Raw genomic sequence first — 18,289 nt, 5'->3', positions numbered from 1 at the left:
TGTGTTGAGCTCTCTGTTTTAGCTACAGAGTGAGGCATCTCACTTCTGTTCCATCTTTGTTGGGAGTCGCACATGTGCAGTAAGTACTGCTAGCTTGTCAGTTGCAGAGCATGACGGCGTGCCATGCTAGCAGCTAGGCGAGCATTATAACATGCATTACAAAGTGACGCACGTTCGTCACGGAAGTAAAGGCTGGACTACAATAGAGCTGTTTGGAGCAGTTTGTGAACAGTGTTTTCTGTTGGAGATGGTAAGTCCCTTTGTGGTGGACTTTGGGCTTTTTCACTTTGTAAACCTATAATGTGCACAAAAAGATATATAACACAATAAAGGAAAGGGGAAAAGCCAAAAAACATAATATGAGCACTTTAAAAGGACTCGGATCAGGATCGGAACATCCCTACCTCGAGAGGTTATACAGTTACAGTATTGTAACTACATGAGAGGGGTGTTCATTAAACTCTAAGATCATTCTTGAGGCGATAACATCCAAACCACCTACTACTTTGTCCTTGTTACAGGAGGTGAGAACATCAGACATGTTCTCATAAGAGAATATAAGTCATCTACCTGATTCAGGCCCCACAGGTTTCTGTGCAGGTGTTGACAGAATAAGTGTTACCTATCCAGCACTAACTTCCTGTTCTTTAGAAGTGAGTCAAGCGTTAGTGATGGGTATCACGGTAACAAGACGTCATAGTGCTTTTGTTGAATATTTTGTAATATAACACAGCTTTGTCCAATCAGCATAATCACAAAATGTGGCAGAAACACAGTAGAATATCAAATGCTGTGTAACTGAGACTGTCACTGAGACTATGGATTTACACTACTAGCCAAGAACATTCTGGACTTGGACGACTCTCTGCCAAAAGGAAATCACACATCAAACCGTAAAGCAAAATTCAGACTTTTTTCTTAACAGCTGTGAGTGAGCACTCCTCAGCATTAGAAATGCTGCTTCGTCTTCATCTGTTAAACATAAAACACAGCACAAACCAACCACTTTCCATTAAGGATTATGGACAATTATGGTCACTTTACATGATTTTGGGGTTACTAAAACGTCAAAGTTTTCAAACAGCTGCCTCTCACTGCCAACGTGTAAAGTTGCCTGCAGCTTTAAGATTTCTGGACCACTTCCAAGTCATATGTCATGCTAGCTGATATAATGCAATCTTTTAAAGCATTGCAACATTCTGCTTTGATTTTAATTGCCATATCTGAGACTGCACTGTAGTTTGACCCAACAAAACTGGGCTTGTGAGAAACGGTTTATCTCTACAGGACTGGTGTTGCAGACATCAGTGGCGAGCCACGCCGGTGCAGTCATGAGTGGATAACAGTGGAAGCTGTACAGTCCTGGGTAGCTGCCTCTATAAAGAATGGCACGCAGCTGGAATAACAGACAGGTCCTGTTCTCATGGAGGGCTTCTGTTCTGGTGGGACGGACCATCCGTGTCAATACAAGCCAGGACTGATGTTTTGGTGCCCTTGAGGCAGGTCCAGGCAGGTACATACAACAGGAAATGGGACACTGTGGATCATGAGAGTTTCATAGACAATGGCATTGTCGTGCCTATCTGTGTTGTGTTGGAGGATTTAAAGTAAGATGTTTTGTGCCTCTTTGGTTGAATCACTCAGAGTTGTATCTGTGCCAAGTCTCCTGGAACTGACAATGATAAAAGTCTCTCCTCCAAGTTAAGAAGAGAGAGTTTACTGTGTCTCATATGTGTCCACTCACTGTAATGTGTAACCTCCTTGTTTGCGCCAATTTAAGATGCATGTGTAAGGTATGAGGCATGGGCGGACTGGATGGAAATTCGGCCCTGGCAATTCCGTCCCTTACCGAACACCAAAGTACGAAGACATAGCGGATCAGACACAAGCTTTCACTTTGAAAAGTAGAAGGCCGACGGCACCAGACGGGAGGCTCCAGGCTACAGCCGTACAGTCTTGCATATATTTGTTAAACTAGTGTGAAAAGCCAGTGTGTCACCAGCATTTCTTTCTTTTTTCCAGCGGCCCAAGTCGGATTGCCAGTCCACCTATGGTATGATGACAAGGTCACCACAAGCAGAAAGAGAAAATGGGCTTTAATACTCAAACTCTATTATACACTCACTAATACTAGATATATAGCAGAAGCAATAAAGCTTTAGTGAAATAATACATGATAACCTCTTCATTCCATTTGAGCACTACATTGAGGCTTTTGCATCTTCATATTTGAAGGTAAGAAGAAGCTACAAAACAGACTCTACTACAACTCAAACCTAAAAAAAATGGTGTTTGTGTGAACCTCCTCTTTTTACTGCACTTTCTGTTAATTATTAAGCAAGGGCAGACAAAACTCAACTTTACCCTTTTTTTCTAAATTTTCAACAGCCAATAGTCTTATTTTTTGACCTAGCAGGCAAGCAAGATAAACATAACATATATGGCACAATGCAATAAGGCATAAACAGAATCAAAATCACTTTCCATCAAATCCAATGATTGATGCACCTACTCTCCAAACATTTGAAAGCAAGTTGAAAGCTGCTGAAGCTTGGAAATCAATTTGCAATGAAAGGGTTAAAAAGAAAGAACCATGGAAATCTGATTGGCTGCAGATTGTAGATGACCCTGAAAAGTTCAGCTGTGATTACGAGCCTGTTGACGAGTTTCTCTGGTAATATAGGACATAAAAGGACTTTGTTGTTACCCATTCTGCTTACAGTGTGAAACATGGGGTGAAGATATACATTTCTGCTACATGCTAATGATAAGTATATTCTCAGCAGAATCATGACTGACTTCTCAGAATGCTGCCAAGGAATGTGTGAAGTGGGAACGTTATATTATGGCTCGTATCATGTGGTGGAGGGGAACAGGGCTACACCGTACATATGTTTCATTCAGGGTGGGGCCATATCCATAAATTCCACCCATGCAGCCCTTCCCTTGCAGGAGACCCTAACATTTACAAATTAAATGGCAGGATTGAATAAGGTCCTACTAGTGTCTACCCACCCTCTGGAAAGCTTGTCATTACCCCCTGGAATAGAAAGGTCCATTCCAGAAGGAGCTGCGCAACTTTCTGCATCCACTAATCTCTAGAACGCAGCCAAGCAACTCCAAACACAAAAACAAGGTCCAAGCACAGATACAACACGTTACAGTTTAGACGCTGAGATAAAAGGAGCTGCATTTTGAAAGAAAACTGCAAAAGAAGAAAGTGTTTTTCAAAGAGGATAGATGTGGCAAACTCCAGCTTGTGGTGGAGAAAATAACATTAACCTAAGGGTAGTAATGGGCTTTCTCAATTCATACGTCATGGCTGGAGTACCCACATGATGTTTTCTCTTATCTCACATAATCAGAAAGAGTGAGAGTCTGTTTCCTGTAGTCCAATAAAAGCATATTGCAATAAAAACATAATGAAGCATATGTTTTTTTTCAATTTCAGTTTGTATGGCCTCCTTTCACATTTCAGTCCATATCTATTTATAAACCATAATAAGTCTGATTATCTTGTCTCCAACAAACAATTCTTAACTCAAGGTCCACCAACTAGCTTTTCCGAAGCGTTCAACCCATCTCATGGTCTTCCTCAGTGGATGAAGTTGAAAATGGAATGTAAGCACTAGAAAAAGCTAGTAAGATATTTGTTCATAGCCTGATTATCCTTTGAAATCTAAGCTTTATCAAACTTATTAACTTTCGTAGTTTCTTTGTTCCGTTGTCTAATAAGAACAAGGATATGAACAAGGACTGTTGGTCACCCCTCAAACAGCCACTAATCTCACATTTAAAGTAGATATTACTGAAACAAATTTATGATGCTCAACTTTTAAAGTATCTTTGTTATACAAAGTAAAACCTGGAGAGTTTAGGGATGCAAAGATAAAAGACCTACTCAGAAGAAGTGGAAGGCACTGCTGCAAAAGCATTATGAAGGGAATGGCTGCAGCTGCAGTGAACGTGCTCGTAACAGAGTGACAGAATTTGAGGGTTAAAAGGCTGTGGCTTAACTTGTTGATCCCTCCAGATGTAGGCCAAGCTCACTGCAAGGAGAAATCAGTGATTAACGCTTTCAGCAGAGAGATAAGGAAGAGGAGGGAGCATAATGCACTCAGTATTACAGTGGAGGTAACATAAAAACAAACAAACAAATCAAATAGAGTAATGTTAATCCAACATAATCCAATCAGTATCCAATCTGCTACGAGGGTGAAGACAGCTTCAAAACATGGCTATTAGCTAATGTCACATGTGGATGCTCTGAGAATTAGCTCACCAGACTAAATCCACGTGAAAAGGTCTGAGGTCTCGGCCCTTATCTGTGACCGCCAACCGGACGCATGACTGACTGACTGACTGTCTGATGTAGAGGCAAAGTATGATAGCATACAGTACGCGGCCATCTTGCATGGCTGAGCTACAAGCTGCTTATCTCAGAGTGTGTCTTAATCCCAGCAGAGAAAAATAACCTGAGACCAGATGAGCCAAAACTAAATATTAAAGCTAGGAAAATCAGCTGGGAACCATAAAACCAAGAGCTGGGCGGTGCAATGAAAAACTAAACTAAACAGCAGAAAAAGGATGTTTGGGGACGTTAACAAGGACACCTGCTGTTTAACAGGATCGACCTGACATCCTCTGCCCTGTGGCCTTTTTAGCTAGCAACTGTGCAAGGCAAACTGCTGGGACAGAAACAACACTGTGTTCAGGATATCAGTACACTGCTGATATCTCTGTAATTCCCCTAAAAACAGACTGATAGAAACAATTGTAAAACAACCCCCAAATTACACTTTAAGGGTTGGAGCACTGACAGGTGGACCAGTTGTCACCTCAAAATCATAAAACTGGTTAAAAAGTGTAACAGAGAAAAGAAAGAAATATGGACGTGAACAATGGTTGCTACTAAAAGCTGTAATACAATCACTCCTGAGGAACATTTAGCTGTTGACGCAGCTGGTTTCGTCTGACTGCATGGCTGTTATGACGGCTTTCCTACAGTAATGTTATCACACAGATACGTTATACTGTGGGAACCTGCTCGTCGTAGCAGCAGCAGCCTAAAACTCTGCCCAGGAAAACAGGAGGAAAGAAGGTGGCTACCGTGGAAAACCTTTTCTACCTGTGGATATACTGCATCAGGAAAGAATGACGATAGCAGTTTCAGTTTATAACCAGGCTGGGATGCATGCATTACTTTCATGAATGTTATTTGTAAGAAGTCACAATGTGCTTCACAACAAAAAGGACAAAAGAAACAAGGGTGCTATTTTAAACAATCACAATTTCTACAAATTCAATAAGAATGTGCATGACTAACATTACCGGTTCCAGAGACGCCAACTAAGTTAACAGAAAATTACATTACCATGGTGAAGACACCAACGGCAGCTCAGCGTAGGAGACATACAAACAACAAAGAGAAAGAGAGACAAACTAATAATGCATGTAATAGTGCATTTATTTCCATATATTATGCAGAGGATTATCTCAGTTAGGGCTACTCGTGGGTGGAACTCTATCCCAAGTCACATTGGAAATTTTAAAATGTATGCCTCTTTTAAACTTAACTTAAAGAAGTGGCTAACAAGTAGTCAGCACTGTCAACATTAGTTTAGGCACTAACACTTCCTGCCATCTTGTCTCTCCTGCTCTGTCTGTGTTTTTTGTGCTCTGCCTGTGTGTCTGCTTCACTATTGACTAGATAGGAAAATCTTATGTGGCTTGTTAATGTCCCAGCAATGTATGTCTATGCTATCTGCCCTGTGTGTGACAGTTCAGCTGTGTGTGTATTTGTGTTGATCTTACCCAACTGTTCTTGTTTTTATGTTGTTGTCTTTTAGCATTAGTTAGTATAATCAACTTTTATTGTATAGGGCCAAATCTGTATGTATTATTGATAGCTTAATCGTTTTATCTCATTTTAGGGCGACCTCTTACCACCTGTCCAGGGACAGCGGACGTAAAATAGCCTCCAGGCTAATTCTGGCACATTTTACTTTTATGTATTATTAGTGTGCATTATTCCTGATAAATAAACCTGAAATAAAATACAATAAATCAAGGCAAAGCAAGTTAAATCCATTGATGATCAGGTCCAAAGGATTAAACTTTTGCCAACTTATGAACTTTTGAATTGATAAAGTTGCATCAATTCATTAATGAAAGAAAGATAAAAGTTTTTTTTTTTTTCTGGCTTTGCTCTTTTGCTGCTACAACTTGTTAGAACTTGAGCGTGCTTTCTGGAAGGTAGGGGCGGCATGTTAAGAGCAGGATAAAGCATGCCGTGCTCTGGCACAGTCTGCTGCTGAATCTGATATCTGTCTGCTGTTTCAAGGCCTGTTAGACATGTTTTGGTTTGGTTTGTGTCTGAGGGAGAAGAAGACAGCCTCCAGAAGAAAGGATTTTAAGAGGATGCACTGCATATTCTGCCAATACACATGTCATTTCTTAAATTGTCCACTGAGTATTTTTAAAGCATTAATATGTACCCTTAAGGCTTGAAATTCAAAAAGGGGGATTAGTAAGGTCATCACGTTGGAGTTGAGCTTTGTCTGGCATTGAACAAGCTTTATTGTCACAGATATCATCTTCTGTGATGAATCCTGTTGATAAACACGCCCTGATGAGATACAACATACAGGAAGTCTTCTGACCTCTAGTATTTAACGGTTGAAATGCTGTTACGTAACAAAGCAGTATTGGTGAGCGTGATAAGGTTTGCTTTGATATGTCAAACATGCGTCAGTTTTCAGTGTTTGAGCTGTTATTACCATAACTACAAACAGCAGCCTCAATTGATGACTGCACAAAATTTGCTGTTAGACAAAATTCTGGCATCCAACCAGCTGGAACCTCTCCTACAACAACAACAAAAACAAGATAGAGAGCTCATAGACTCACCCAAACTGCAAACTCATTAAAAAAAAAAATCTTATTTCCAGCATCTCTGCATTGGGAATTAACATGAATAATGTGACCTAGACAAAGGGGATGGAGGCCAACAAGGACTGAAACATGAATCCCACTTGGCCCATAAAACCCCCTCCCATCCTCCCAAACCAACATCTCGGTTATGGGACTCCCCCACACACGTACAGGACCCACATGCTCCCTTTGTTTGAACCACATCTTGCGGCTAAGGCACACAAGTGATTAGTTTTAAAGCTCATTGTCATGATAATCTGAGGTTTGCTTCAATTCTCTGTCTGGCAAGAGAACAGTCACTATTTAACTTTGTTAACTAAAACTGAACGCCACTCTTGAGCAGGATAAGCAAAGCAGGGCTATTAATTAAAAAACTACACAAGCTGAAAAACATTAAGTGATTAAAAGACTTCAGTCAGCAACAAATCCAAGCAAGCATGTATAAATATAGCCTCTGTCATGTGTCATACTGTAACAGCCTGAGACAATTCTGTCACTCCAAATAACAACAACAAGGGAAGACTATTTCCCAAAACTGAATTATTAGAGCTCATCATAACTGTGTTGAGCTGGGAGCAGTTAGAGGACTTCATCTTTTTATCTTTGGGTGAAAATTACAGCTCAGTATGCGCATAAACACTGTCTTATGTTAACATATATTTAGAGGAGCTCTCACTTAGGCCTATTCTGTAATGTGGTCTTATGTATCTCCTAAAGTAAACCATTTTTCATAGAATAGATTTACTGTTGTACTGTCTACAGTATAAGTATTAATAAAGAAAGCGCTGGTGGTTTCTTGCTTATATCACAGCTAATAAATAACACCTGGATGTGTGGATGACACGGGACTTCTGAAGACTAAGGGTAAACATACAGAATGTAATATACGTTAAATGTAATGCAACCTCACATTTAAAAGTAATATTCAAATCATTCTGGGTTTAGGTTACCTACTATCCATTACAGATATCATACTATGCTTACAATTTGTTGTAAGATAGGTGTTCTATTTTACACATTAAAACGCTTTACCTTTTTAAATAGTCTACAAAAAACAGTATCTCTGCAGGCATCAGAAGTAGCACAGATTGTACTGTGCTGTCGAGGGTAAAACTGCAACAAGTTCAGATTGGCCCAAAATATAATTTCATAGGTCACCCAGTTCTAGTTATAGAACCATAAGACTGCAGATCAAGGCTTGTTTCTCTGGAGGGAGCCTGCTCTGTGAAGATGAGTCTGTGCTGCAACAACAGTGAGTGGGCTGGACTTTGAAAAAGCTCAACACACCTTATAATTAATTACACAGGTTTACGATGATGGAGGCTAATGTGCCAACTTTTGCAAGCGTGTTAGGATTCACACTAAACTCTTAACAGTGACAATAGGCTCTTCAGATGTTATAATCGTATTTATTAGAATGGGCAAAGCATCTGCAATGATTGTGAGTGTTTTTCCCATCAGTTTCCATTATAAACCCAGTTCACATCATCTAGTAGCTGTGATGCAGTTTTATTGCTAATAATTGGGGAAAGAGTGAATGACTTGCAGTAAAGGATCAATTACTAACCAACGGGTCTGAAAGCTGTCAACCTTAAGCTCATTAATTAAAAATCTGCCACCACTGAGTGGCTGAGCTGAAACAGGGTGCACTACCCTTTCACCTCCGAACAATCAGGAAGGTCAAGAGTCAGTGGTCTTGGGAGGGGACAAGTGTGCATTCGTTGGGTGGGTATCTAAACTCATCGGCCAGCTTAAATGTTTTGTTGTGCTATGAAATAAAAGAATTACTATGTTCTGTTTGCTTCAAAAATTTTATCAAATGGCAGACTGTAAAGGATGCACTCAAAGTCAAGCATTTAGCACTAACTTATTTTAAAAGCTGTAACATAGGGTTAGTGGTTAGGGTTGTGCTTTAATCCAAAATGATGTCAGTTTTTGGCATTCTTCCAAGATGTAGAGTTCTAATAGAAACATTTTCACATGAAGAGCTTTGACTGATGGTTTCTTTCAGAAAAACTGTTCTGCCGAGGGGGGCCACCCACATTCTAACGTATATCATTCTCTTCTCATAATCAAATTAGTTCGTAGATGACAACAATAGCTACACTAAAACATATGATGCTTTCCCTTTGAGAAAAAAGCAAATATGTTCTTTCTCCCTAAAGGTTTATTTTTTATATCACAAAAACTGTATTCATTTTTATGTTAGAGAAGAGAGGAGGCGCTCCTTATTTCAGGCAAGGTGGCCCGCCTCTGCTTTAAAACACTGCAGGAAACCCCAGATTCTCTTCTGGTCTCCATCAAGCTCAAGGTTAGGGGTTAGAGGAGCCTTTGGTTTGTAATATATACTCAACTTTGTAGAATGAAAATTGTGAAGCTGAGAGGTGGTCCAGCTCGGCCACAAAGCAACAATCCTCAAAATGTGAGGTTGGGTCTTGGGCGTGGCCAACAACGGCTGTCTAAGCCCAGCTGTCCCAACAGCGAGGACAAGTGCAGAGCCGGCCAGACTGGGGGCAGGGTGTGGCTGTGGCAGGGGTGCCATGGTGACAGAGCAGGCCGCGATAGAGAAGGGATGCTAAATGAATCTATTGTCTGGCCCAAGTGAAGCACACCGCACAAAAGAATGGCACATTCAAACAGTCATACAGGCCTATTGTTGCAACGGGCCAGCAGAGTGCTGCAGGTCCACAGTTTATCCCACAGGATCCACCACACATCATACAGAGAGAGCTGGATCGGAGAACATGACGCTCTGACACCAGCACGAAACGATACTGATCTGGAGGAACCTTTCTCCAAAACAATTCAAGGACTTTTTTTAGATCCACGGTACATGTAATTATATTGCAATCCAGTTCAATACCTGGCAAATAAGGTAGGATATATCATCACAATTAGGGAAAAATTATCTAAAATTTAAACCATTAAGCACTTGTTCACACCCAAAACGATATTAAAAAGGTATAGATACCAACGTATAAATGGTATTGCAAAATCAATGACAGTAGACAAATGTATACCGTCTCACAGTATACAGTACATTGTCATATCGTCCAAGCCCTGGAGCGAGTACAGAAAGTAAAATAAGATGTGACACATGCAGCATGAGTCAATATTATAACTATTCTTTTACTTAATGTCTACTAAATGCTTCACCTCAGTAATAATGGGCATTAACAAACATCTAATGCATGTGAAATAGTTAAACAGCTTTCCACAGTGGATGATTTACAGTAACAACATTTTTATATCCCTAATATGGCCCAGGATGCTATAAAGAAAGCCGATATAACAACTGACATCTTAAATAAGGATGTACATTTTCATTATTCTCATGGGGAAAACAGTCATCACGGCTGTGGTTCAACACCTGCCTCTGTACATTAATGCCACCACAACATCCAGAAACCACGCTGACATATGGTGGTCTTAGGGGCTCAGCTGTGTTACAGGCAGCCCCTCCTTAATGACATCCACCATTGAAAAAAATGGTGATGGTGATTTACTCTTTCAATCTGTAGTGCCTAATATGAGCCACCCAGGCCCCCCCCCGCCGCACTACCAGTCCTGTGAAATATAACACTCAGTTCATTAACCCAGTTCCCTGAGAGAGCTTCAGCAGTTTGTGACAGGAGAGCAGGTACAATACACTGCCACTGTTTATGTGTTGGTTTATGGACTGGCAACTTTGGTGCTGGCGCTTTGCTGTGTAGAGCAAGAACTGAATGGAAGACTTTGCCAATTTTCAGTTCAAATACCTGCTAAGGCTCTTAAAGCTAGCTGCATCTGTTTTCTATTGCCATTAACCGACAAATCCTGGTGGGATGTCATTAATTTAATAATAATGTATTCACTTTCTTCAACATCATTAAAGCTCAGAATGGTCACCAATGAGGAAATGTAAGGACAGAGCATCTTATACCACAACAGATACAGTACAACTGACCAATGTGTCCTCCGGTTCTCCACCAGTGCCAACTGAAACTGAGTCACAATGCTGCAGTCAGTTTCACCAAGGACAGTTTTGTAAAACTCTGTTTTCGACAGCAGCACACAGAGTGTTGGTGTCTGACAACTGGAGGATGACGTGAAACATCAACAAACGACCAGTGCCAACAAAACAAGGTGGCCGAAGGCGCCGTGCTGGTGTAGCGCAAGCAATGCCATAATGCATGACTTAATGGGCATATGATTGTTAAAAGGTGACTGGCATAGCAGCAACTAATACGCTGACCTAACACAGAGCAACAAACGAGCTTGTCAAGGAACATGCAATGTCTATTGTGTTTGCAGCTCTGTCAGGCAAGAAGACATAATAAGGACTTTAGGTTAACAGTCAGATGAACACACTCACTGCCAAAATGGGCTGATGTGAGGGTTCACCAATATAAATCTAATGCACAATAAATAAGTAATGTCAATGTAAAGCCCTCGGAGACAAAGTTGTGCTTTGATATATTGGGCTATATAAATCTAATTCACTTGAATACTGATACATGTCAGGACAGGCTTTGTTATTATGAACAGCATCAAATGGGTTTATACTTTAAAGGGGGCCAATTATGCTTTTCCATATTTTCTGTCATGTCTATAATGTTAAAATATCGGATGTTCATATTAAACATAAACAAAGCTTCAAAAAAATGAGGTAAATGTATTATCAAAACTAATCATCTGCAATGTGAACCTATTCAGAAAAACAAGACGGTTCATCTGTCAGTGTCTGTCGATGCTGATCTGTAACCAGCCAACTCCCTGTCTGAGCATTAACACTGTGGACAAAATAACAGCATGGTACATCACGTAAGGCTTCTCCCATGTTTACAGTGAAAACATCACACCACAGCAGTAAGCACTTTCACAAGGCAGCGGCCCATTACAAGCACGTACAGGCCCCTCAATGATTTAGAGCATTTTAATTCTCGGGAATGCAAGCCTTTTCTGATAAGTAGCTAACTGGGAATAAGCCTACCACTAGAATGATTATGCGGTGTTATAATATCTATGTTGTGCTCTTTGACTTACCTGTAACTTCATGGTTTAGTGAGTCATTTCACTTCTCAGCAAAACGATAAATATGAATATTAACTCAGAACAGGTGAAGTATCATTTGTCTGAAAGCTCCACAGACCGGTCTTTTTTATCAAGACAAATGACGCTTCACCTGTTCTGAGTTGTACCACCAACTGTATGTGAACTCAATTTATCAATCACGATTGACAATGGTAGTTGAAAGAGACGTCAACCCTGAATAACGATATAATCACACTTTGTTTTAGGTTAAGTGCAGATTTGTTGCTATCTTTGCATATTTGACAGCTCAAATCAAATCTTTATCCATACAAAAATCTGTAAAGCCAAATTAGAGGTTATGAAGCATTTGTGGTCCTGTGTGCCCACAGATTACAGACTCACTAATAAATCAGCCCTGGCAGCAGATACCTGGCAGCAGATATACTGGACAATATTACCTTTAGCAACTCGAAACCACTGACAAGTTTATTTTTCAACTAGTTAGGCTATTACCTGACCCCCTACATAAATCTCTGAGACATTGATCCCAGTGATCCATACACACCTTTCACATCTAGGCTAGTGAATGTACTGACTTTTCAACTTTCCCTCACTCTGGGGGACCCTGGATGATCCTCAGGGACCCTGGAGGTCCCCGGACCCAGTATGGACTGTCGGTTCTAGATAGCTTCATTGGAGTTTTTGGCTAAAGTGGCAGCCGTTGGAAGTACGTTAGGTTCCTGTGTGGACAGGTCAGCTTCCCCCACAGACAAAACAAAAACAAATTGCAAAAGAGATGCAAATGTCACCCGACTCCTGTCTATTGACTCGTGTCTGGTCACTGGATTTAGGTCCTAGAAGTGGAAGCTTTAACAAAAGAGCTTCCGTAAACTCGCCACTAACGTCAATGATGACTGTTGTATTGACTGGCCACACCGGTACGGAGGTCAGCACCAACAATGCAACCCAACGGCCCGGTGTGGCTAATTCACGCTGGTATTTGTTTCCGTTATTGTCGAAAGTGTCGTAACGACATCGCCCTTACCTCGTCACGTTGAACATTTTTCTTAGTAACCGTGTCCACAAGTTCATCAGGTAACCAGAAAAGTGAAGCAACAGAAAAACACAGAGTCCAGACGGCACGGAGATAATTCAGCAGACTGGTTGGTCCGGGCTGCTCGTGATGTCATCGGTTCACTAGAGCAGTTAATGCGCATGCGAGATCCTCGGTGAGTCCGGTGCTTCATGGATATTGTAGTGTAGGATGTCAACAACGCTCTTCACAGAAACCTTAGAAATACCCGTCATATTTAAAATGCATGTGACAAAAGCTGAAATGCTTTACAGTTGTAAATCTTTGAGTGGAGGTAGTTAGGTATCTTATTTATCTATTATTTTCTTGTAGTTTTCCCAAAATGATTTGTTGTTCTAATCAACTGAAGTGGAGACTTTATAATAAAGCAAATAAAATAAAAAAAATAAAAAAGCAAAAGATGAATCAATAAAGACAATTTGTTGCAGTCCACATTCATAGCTGACCTGAAACAGGGTGGCCGCTAAACCATAGGCCCTGAAAAGATATTCGGGAAGCAAAGTTTTCTTTACAGTTAGGCCAATTTAGTCAGGGACACACAGAAGCATTTTATTGCCAAGATCATCTTTCTTCCAAAAAAAATGTATGAGGCAGGTATTATTCTTATCATGAGAGCTATTATCATGCTCTCATGAGAACCATATACCAAAAAGGTATAGAATGTCTCCATCTGGTGACTAAACAGGTATAAACATTCAGGTTATGATAGTTATGGGATTGTGCAGTAATAGGTTTATATTATAGTCTAGTTTTCTGTAAATATCAGAGATTGTAAAAACAAAATCACTGGGAATCTGGTGGGGTATGACGTAGCTATGTGTTATTATGGAACCCACGCAACTTCTAGGCAAGACCCGCCCTTCAATAGCATTCACACACTACTATTGGCCAGGCGCCGATTTGTTCAGGTCCTATCCCCTGACCAATCGGCTATCCTAACCTTAACCACTTGAGGTCAATGCCTAACCCCAATCAATCGGCCTGCTTCGTAGGGCGGGACTTGCCTAGAAGTTATGTGGGATCCATAATAACGCCATAGCTACAAAAGCTACAGTCAAACAGATAGATAATATAAAGCAAAATATCTGAATTCTTCCACCACTGATACTCAAATCCTTTAAAAATATCAATACAACAATGTAAAAATACTTACAACTAAAAGTCATGCATTCAATATTCTGCTTATAAGCATTATCAGCTAAATGTAGGCTATATAAAGCTGCAGTGGGTAGAATGCAAAAAACGCCTGAATTTGAAGTAGAGTGAGAGCTCTTCCTGCAGCTCTCTCTTCTTTCTCACGGACAACGCATGCACAGACCAGCCAACAGTAACGCCCTCTCTCTCTGAAATGACGTGATTGACCAAAGTCCTCCATGACAGATTGATTTTCTGGAGCCTGAATACAGAGCCAAGAGGAGGTGTGGAAATCTAGTTTTCTCTCAGACCACTTGAATTACAATAGAGTGAAAGATTGTTATGGAATTGTTGCCCAACAACGCCAAAAATAAAGTGCATACCACAGCTTTAAAGTATCTAAACTAAACATTTTTGATGATTAACAAATTTTTTTTTTTTTAAAAGATTATTTGTTGGGTCTTTTCTCTTTACCATAGTGACAGTGGATAAGCAGGAAAGAGGGAGAGAGATGGGGGACTACACGCACCAAAGGGCCACAGGTCGGATTTGAACCCGGGCCGCTGCAGGACTCAGCCAACATGGGGCGCACACTCTCTGGGTGAGCCAGAGGCCGCCCCAACAATTTAAAATTTTTTTAAAAGCATACAAAACACACAATTTACAACATGAACACACCCCCTCCTCCCAAACACCCTCATTCATCATCACCACTTAAGACTTAAGACAATAATTATCGACCATAATTATTCAATACAATACAATAAAATAATGACAAAATAAACAGCTGTAAACCAAATAAACATATATATATATATATATATATATATATATATATATATATATATATATATATATATAAAGTGGGGAGAACAAGTATTTGATACACTCGCGATTTTGCAGGTTTTCCTACTTACAAAGCATGTAGAGGTCTCTAATTTTTTATCATAGGTACACTTCAACTGTGAGAGACGGAATCTAAAACAAAAATCCAGAAAATCACATTTTATGATTTTTAAATAATTAATTTGCATTTTATTGCATGACATAAGTATTTGATCACCTACCAACCAGTGAGAATTCCAGCTCTCACAGACCTGTAAGTTTTTCTTTAAAAAGCCCTCCTGTTCTCCACTCATTACCTGTATTAACTGCACCTGTTTGAACTCGTTACCTGTATAAAAGACACCTGTCCACACACTCAATCAAACAGACTCCAACCTCTCCACAATGGCCAAGACCAGAGAGCTGTGTAAGGACATCAGGGATAAAATTGTAGACCTGCACAAGGCTGGGATGGGCTACAGGACAATAGGCAAGCAGCTTGGTGAGAAGGTGACGACTGTTGGCGCAATTATTAGAAAGAATGGAAGAAGTTCAAGATGACGGTCAATCTCCCTCGGTCTGGGGCTCCGTGCAAGATCTCACCTCGTGGGGCATCAATGATCATGAGGAAGGTGAGGGATCAGCCCAGAACTACACGGCAGGACCTGGTCAATGACCTAAAGAGAGCTGGGACCACAGTCTCAAAGAAAACCATTAGTAACACACTACGCCATCATGGATTAAAATCCTGCAGCGCACGCAAGGTCCCCCTGCTCAAGCCAGCGCATGTCCAGGCCCGTCTGAAGTTTGCCAATGACCATCTGGATGATCCAGAGGAGGAATGGGAGAAGGTCATGTGGTCTGATGAGACAAAAATAGAGCTTTTTGGTCTAAACTCCACTCGCCGTGTTTGGAGGAAGAAGAAGAAAGATGAGTACAACCCCAAGAACACCATCCCAACCGTGAAGCATGGAGGTAAAAACATCATTCTTTGGGGATGCTTTTCTGCAAAGGGGACAGGACGACTGCACCGTATTGAGGGGAGGATGGATGGGGCCATGTATCGCGAGATCTTGGCCAACAACTTCCTTCCCTCAGTAAGAGCATTGAAGATGGGTCGTGGCTGGGTCTTCCAGCATGACAACGACCTGAAACACACAGCCAGGGCAACTAAGGAGTGGCTCCGTAAGAAGCATCTCAAGGTCCTGGAGTGGCCTAGCCAGTCTCCAGACCTGAACCCAATAGAAAATCTTTGGAGGGAGCTGAAAGTCTGTATTGCCCAGCAACAGCCCCGAAACCTGAAGGATCTGGAGAAGGTCTGTATGGAGGAGTGGGCCAAAATCCCTGCTGCAGTGTGTGCAAACCTGGTCAAGAACTACAGGAAACATATGATCTCTGTAATTGCAAACAAAGGTTGCTGTACCAAATATTAAGTTCTGCTTTTCTGATGTATCAAATATTTATGTCATGCAATTTGTCATGCATTTCATAAAGCCACTCTTGAGTTGACGGCACCCATTCATTCCTCCATCCTCTTAAAATAATCTGTCTGGCTATCGTCTGGACCCAGCTTCTTATGTGCTTATCCATCCCGTTTAGGATTGACCCATCTCCCAGAACAAATAATCTTGGGCGGAATGCAACCTGGGTCCCTGCAATCCGACATAGGTTATCATGTATCACGGTCCTAAATTCCTGGACCTTATCACAGGACCATAGGATATGAAGTAATTGGCCGTCCACTGTCTTACATTTCCAACAATTTGTCTTTCAAACCAATTCTAAACAATTTTGAGGGAGTCCAATAGAAGCGATGAATAATCTTGAGCACCCTCACATCACATGACATAGTTTTAATAGTCCTACAGATTCTGTCCACTGTTCATCATCCAGTGTAATACTCAGATCCCTTTCCCCATGTCTTTTTGAGGGCTGACCAGGCTCAATTCCCCAGGTTCAACATAAGCATAGAATAATACCCAGAATCTTCATGACCTTTTCCATATTCCAACACCTCATCTAAGCATTCTGGTGCCTTCGGGGCTAAAGAACTGGATACAAAAATCCCGACTAACAGATGGCGATTATATGCCACCGAGATATATCCCCCCAGTGTAACAACTCCAACCAATTATATTATTTAAATGTTAATACTGATGAATCTGATTAAGGTGGAGCATTAAGGGAATGACAGAGGCCATATTCTTATTTTAACAATGTTGTTTCTTGTAAAATCTTGTATTGACATATTTCTTTTAACTGGAAGAGAAAAAACATTGATTTGAGTTTGCCAATTTTAGTAGTTTATTACATTTGACATCCAAGAAATTACTTTGGCACCTGGTGGTTTTACCTTGCATCACATCTTCTTCCAGGTGTACAGTACAGTATTAGGCCACCAGAGGTCCCCATTTATTGAGAAAACAGTAGTATAGGCCTAAACTATTTGTCTTTCACTTCCTACAGTAGTTGCATAATGCTGGAACAAAAACAGGAGTTTAAGGAATGGTAAAACCTGCTATACATCTGTTTGGGGATTCTTAACATTATAATATTGAACTGTCCCTGTAAATCAGCACATCAGTACATCTTGAATTTATTCACCTTCAAATCACAACTGTGGTTTTGTTTTTTAATTCATTTTTACTATGTATCTATGTAGTGTACTTCTCTGTATCAGTACTTGTGTGTCTATATAGATTCACTGATATATTATATGCTCATCTATGCAATTCCAGCAAAGCACATTTCCATAGAATTACAAGATATACTACAATATACAAGTATGTGCTAGTCTTGCACCATTTACACATTTGCACATATCCCCAGGAACCCTCATTTAATTTTTTGTTTGTAATTTAGTTCAGTTTCTAGTTATATTTTTATGTATTTGTGACTTGTCTGCTGTAACATGTAATTGCACTGTAAATCCCCCTGGACAGCATTCTGTCTGAGCACACAGTTTGCTTTGTAAATACTGAATTTACCAATTCTATTACTACAGGTCCATATAGCAACTTGAAAGCAAAAGTGTGTATGTAGTGGAGAATAAACCCATCTTTCTTTCTGGGTTATTCACCTCCATAAATGAGCTGTCAACTACAGCTCCTATTTAAACCATAACTTAAATGTTACTTTTTATTTGAAAATCAGACATTTGATTTGGACACTGGAAACCTGGAAAACCTGGAAAATCAGTCAAAAAACCCAGGGTTAAAACGTAAAAGACGCATCCTGTTCTTATTTGATTCGATTTTCAACGCTAATGTGTCCTGAGATGGTGAGATGCAG

The 18,289-nt window shown here is 40.5% G+C and overlaps 1 protein-coding gene across 2 annotated transcripts in view; it reads right to left on the bottom strand.

Moving 5' to 3' along the window:
- The window catches only part of daam1b (dishevelled associated activator of morphogenesis 1b), a 49,158-nt gene extending 36,031 nt beyond the window's left edge, over positions 1–13,127 (bottom strand). For both annotated transcript variants that reach the window (XM_078274893.1, XM_078274896.1), the window contains exon 1: positions 12,992–13,127. The gene's annotated coding sequence lies outside the window, so the exon portion shown is untranslated. The remainder of the gene's footprint in view (positions 1–12,991) is intronic.
- Between the last annotated feature and the right edge of the window lie 5,162 nt (positions 13,128–18,289).

This window comes from Sander vitreus, chromosome 18 (assembly GCF_031162955.1).
Source record: "Sander vitreus isolate 19-12246 chromosome 18, sanVit1, whole genome shotgun sequence".
Taxonomy (NCBI): domain Eukaryota; kingdom Metazoa; phylum Chordata; class Actinopteri; order Perciformes; family Percidae; genus Sander; species Sander vitreus.
The sequence above is the reverse complement of the archived record's forward strand: the minus strand, read 5'-3'. Positions and strand labels throughout refer to the sequence as shown.